This window comes from Engraulis encrasicolus, unplaced genomic scaffold (assembly GCF_034702125.1).
Source record: "Engraulis encrasicolus isolate BLACKSEA-1 unplaced genomic scaffold, IST_EnEncr_1.0 scaffold_56_np1212, whole genome shotgun sequence".
Taxonomy (NCBI): Eukaryota; Metazoa; Chordata; class Actinopteri; order Clupeiformes; family Engraulidae; genus Engraulis; species Engraulis encrasicolus.
The window spans coordinates 445,001-450,000 of NW_026945884.1; positions in this window are offsets into that span (position 1 = coordinate 445,001).

Here is a 5,000-nt window from a genome sequence, read left to right on the forward strand (position 1 = left end):
CGTCTCACCAGATGAGCACACGTCTCACCAGATGAGCACACGTCTCACCCCAACTCATCAGTTCCTGACTACCGTCGACCAACCAGGTGGCAACTTTTGATGTTGAAGGCACTCCTGCCACGTCACATGTGGACAAGGTCGCCTAAACCTAGACCTATCCCCAACCCTGACCCTGACCCTAACCCTGACCCTAACCCTGACCCTTAACCTAAACCTAGACCTATCCCTAACCCTGACCCTTAACCTATCCCTAACCCTAACCCTGACCCTGACCCTTAACCCTATCCAGACCGGGGGGGGGGGCTAAAAGTGCCCGCACCAACTTTGATGTCGTATAACTCCTGAATGACTTAAGCTATGACTACGAAACTTGGTGACTTTTCCTAAAATGAAGTTGGCTACAATGTGATACCAAAAGATTAGGTTTATCATTTTTGTTGTTGCCATGGCAACGGTTTTCTGACAGGTACGTCTGACCAAAAATCACTGATCTAAGTCTCATCAGTGTACCCTCCTTATTGCATACTACTTATGGTATAGTTATTCCATTACATTAGCATAACATTACCTAATATAATATTAGCTTAATAAATTATCATTAATTTATGCTAATTTATGCTAATGTATGCTAATTTGACGACGTCATCACATTTATAATCAAATAGCTGTTTTTATCGTTACCAATGCACATTTCACCTCAATTTTATTTATTCTTTTTATTTCTCATTGCTTGTGTGTCTTATGTAGATCATGCCCTGCAAATTTGGTAATAATGCATCCTGTTGTTGAGGACTGACTGCTTGCGGCAATGTTATATGAAACCGAAGCCGCTTTGCCATATCTACGACGTGATTTTGTCAAGTAATTTTTCACATTTTTTTACATTTTCATGAGCATCAGAAACCCTTGTGAACATTTGAAGTGGTCTGATGCACATAATAAGTAAAATTGATGTGCATTACCAAAGTAAGATGGAAAATACAATTCGGTGACAATTGGGGCAATAAAAACAGGAAATGATGTCATAATGACGTCATAATACCCTATAATGACACCAAAGTTATGTCAATCAGAGATTATGGGCTGGAGATCATCCCCTCCAAGTTTGGTGGTCATACGCCATTCGGTTCCTAAGTTATGAGGGGGGGGGGGTCAAAAGAGCACCCCCCCGGTCCCAGGAATGCCAAAAAAGCCCGGTCTGAATAGGGTTAACCTAAACCTAGACCTATCCCTAGCCCTGACCCTTAACTCACACCTAGCCATGGATATCCAGTTAGCACATATAGCTTAACCAATTCGCACATGTAGCCTTATGCTCTTTAAGCAGAAGAAACCATCCATAACCTTAGAAACAGTTAACAGCAAACATCACTTAGCTAATTTTGTTAGCATTATTAAGCTATAACCCTAGAAACAGCTAGCATAATTAGCATCACTTAGCTGTATGCACTTTAAGTAGCTGAAACCATCCATAATCATAGAAACAGCTAACATAGCTAGCATCACTCAGCATAGCTCAGCTATGCTAGTGAGATGTACACAGTGCAGCAAATAGTGTTAGCACATGGGATATCACGGTGTTGCACATGCAGAGAGGAAAGACACCTAGTTAGCATACTGTAGCTTTATACTGGAGCTGTTAGCATTCCACATAGCACTATGTTAGCACATTTAGAGAAGGAAGGTAGATCAGGTGGCTTGGCATGGACATTGTACTATGTAATGTGGCTTGGCTAGCGTGGACACATGTACACTAAACATTATGTAATGTACTATACATTTACTATGGCACAGGAGGTACTATGTAATGTAGTATACATTTACTATGGCACAGGAGGCACTATGTAATGTAATGTAACATTACTATGTTAGCACTTAGCATTGTGTTATGTAATATGATGTGACTATGCTGGCAGAGTTAGCATGATGTAATGTAATGTTACTATGCTACCTGAGTTAGCACTATGCAATGTACATTTGACCATTTTGCTATGCACGGTTAGCATTCTGCAATCTTGCCTCTCACACCTGGAACACAAATCCCAGCACAATTAGAGAATTATAAAATCAACTGGATAATCGATACGGGAGACAATCACCATTCCGACACACCGCCATTCCGACAGACCGCCATTCCGACACACCGCCATTCCGACACACCGCCATTCCGACAGACCGCCATTCCGACAGTATTTGATTGTCATTCCGAGCCCCTGCTTCCCGTGCTGTTTTTCTGCCTGCTAAGCAGAAAGCCGGTGAGTTTTCAGACTCTAAAGCAACATTCAATAGAGTGTTCTGTTTATTTACAAAAACAGCACCCTTCCAATCGATAACATTGTTGCAAGTGCTTAGAGGCGCGTGAACAACTTGGAGTCTTTTTCAATCAAATGGTAGTTTTACGTCCCTTTCAAACAACCTAAATATTTTTGAGGGACTGACCCTTTGTTTTACAGTAGAGTTATGAAATTCTTTAATTGACCAATGAGCATTGATAGTTGGCTTGATTGGCAGTTAGAATTGTTTCAATATTCTTTTGACTGAGAGTCAAGTGCAACTAGCAATTAGTGTCGGTCTATCAGCGCTTGTTCTCAGTGTTGTTAACCCATTTAAGCCTAAGGCACCTGCAAAAAAGCCGACACGCCTTGGATCTCTGTATTTGGAAGGCCAGCCGCACATCGACTCCGACAGCACTGCGGCACACTTCAGCTTCCGATAGAATTTGGATGACCAAACCCAATTTCACACGAACATAGCATTGAAAGTCAATGGGCGGCGCCGACAAAATAGAGCTTGTCCCTAATTGCTATCCGACATAAAGGTATAAAGTAATGTACGCACCACTTCATCCAGTTAGGGAATTCTAGGGAACTCTACCGAAACATGCTGTGTGTCATGAAAAACAGTTTGTTGATAAAGTGGTCAAAAACATAAAACAAACGATACATTTCTAAGGGATTCTCAAGTTGCAATAAAATAATCAGAGGGTCCAATGCATGGAATAAAAAACATGACAATATAAATGAGAAAATAAAACAACACAAGAAAACTGTGAATAAAGTTCATATTGTGTATGTGTGTGGAGTGACTTGGTTATCCAACTTATTATGGTAGTGGAGTATTCTCCACATGATGCCAGCAGGGGAGTCTATGAACTACATTACCCATGATGCCCAGCAATAGACTGCCCTGCTGGGGATCATGGGTAATGTTGTTAATAGACTGCGGGAGAGTGTATTAATTACATTACCCATGATACCCTGCATTTTGACTTTCACATATTTGCAGTATTTCCAAGCATTATTCATGAATATGTATATCATTGTCTTCTTAGTTTTTTCAGTAATTAGATTAATTGGATCAGAATTATTAGCATAGCTTAGCATAATCACCGGAAGTGAATGGGGGCATTAGCATCAAGCCACAAGTGAAACTTTATTCTTAAATAACTTCTCTATTTTGCATCATACACAAATTACACTCCATGATATCCTCGCTTACCTATTCAAATGGTGAAAATTAAATATAATGAAATTCCTAAAGAATTGTGGAAGATACACCAACTTGTTACATTCATGGTTCCATTCGTGGCCATTTTTGGAAATTCAAAATGGCGGACCATGGAGAAGATACCCCTTTTCACGTATGAAAAGTGGAATTTTTCCAGTCATAATGGATACTTAGTATTTGATGCTGGTGGTAAGTATTCATGAAAAAGGTAACATTAGGGAATGGGCAGCATGAATTCTGGAAATTAACAACTAAAAATCTCAAACAGTTTCCCTGAACCCATTCCACTACTACAGAGTATAAACATTTCAAAGAAGAAAATGAATCCAGTCCGATAGTGGCCATCGACATCGACAGAGATTCATACTTTGCATAACTCATGTCAATCATTGTCAAATAAATGTCAATAACAGTTTCTCTTGCCTCTCCAGTCTGTATGGTAGAACTCTATTTAGATCAGTGGTAAAGAACAGACCAAGCTGTAGAGGTGATTGACAGCTGCCTTGTCCAATGCCCTGTGCTGTAGAGGTGATTGACAGCTGCCTTCTCCAATCCCCTGTGCTGTATAGATGATTGACAGCTGCCTTGTCCAATCCCCTGTGCTCTAGAGGTGATTGACAGCTGCCTTCTCCAATCCCCTGTGCTGCTGTTTGGAACTGGAGGAGTGCTGTGCAGTATAGAGAAGAGCATCAGTGTGTGTGCGTGTGTGCGCGCGTGCGCGTGTGTGTGTGTGTGCGCCCGTGTGTGTGTGCTCGCGTGCGTGCGTGCGTGCGCGCGCGTGTGTGTGTGCGCGTATGTGCGTGTGTGTGTGTGTGTGTGTGTGTGTGTGTGTGTGTGTGTGTGTGTGTGTGTGTGTGTGTGTGTGCACCACTGCATGCATGTACTGTACAGTATAGTATAGTTCTGTGTGAGAACACCTTTGTAAATCTTTGTTGGACTTGACAAGGAATGGGGGAGGGAGAATCAAGCACTGGTGTCACTTTTACATATAATGCACTGTACTTGTTACCTGACTCTTGCCATCTGATATGCTCTCGCATACCATCTGGGCCCTGCCCCCAACCGACACCATCTGGGCCCTGCCCCCAACCGACACTGATTTTTGGACTCTGTTGTGGAACTTCTGAGTTTCTGTGGAATAAACAAGACAACATTTTTTCAACATTTTTGAACCTCTGCATTTGAGCCTGAACTTTATCTGGACCATAGCACTGTGGTTAGCATTCCAGCCTGTAATGATGTTCTCCCAAGTGGTGGTCAGAGACGAACGAGATCAGTTTTAACAATACAGATATTGAAAAAGGTGCATATGAAATCATTGACATGGGCAAATCTGTTTTCAACTCGTACATTTACTAACGCGTTATCATGAGTGTTACGACCCCAGCTCGTTTTGAGGGCGCAATATGAAAAGGAGACCACACAAAGATTCAAAGTTCAGTTATAATTTTATTGAACAACAATGATCAATGAAAACATGTGTCTAGGGGAAT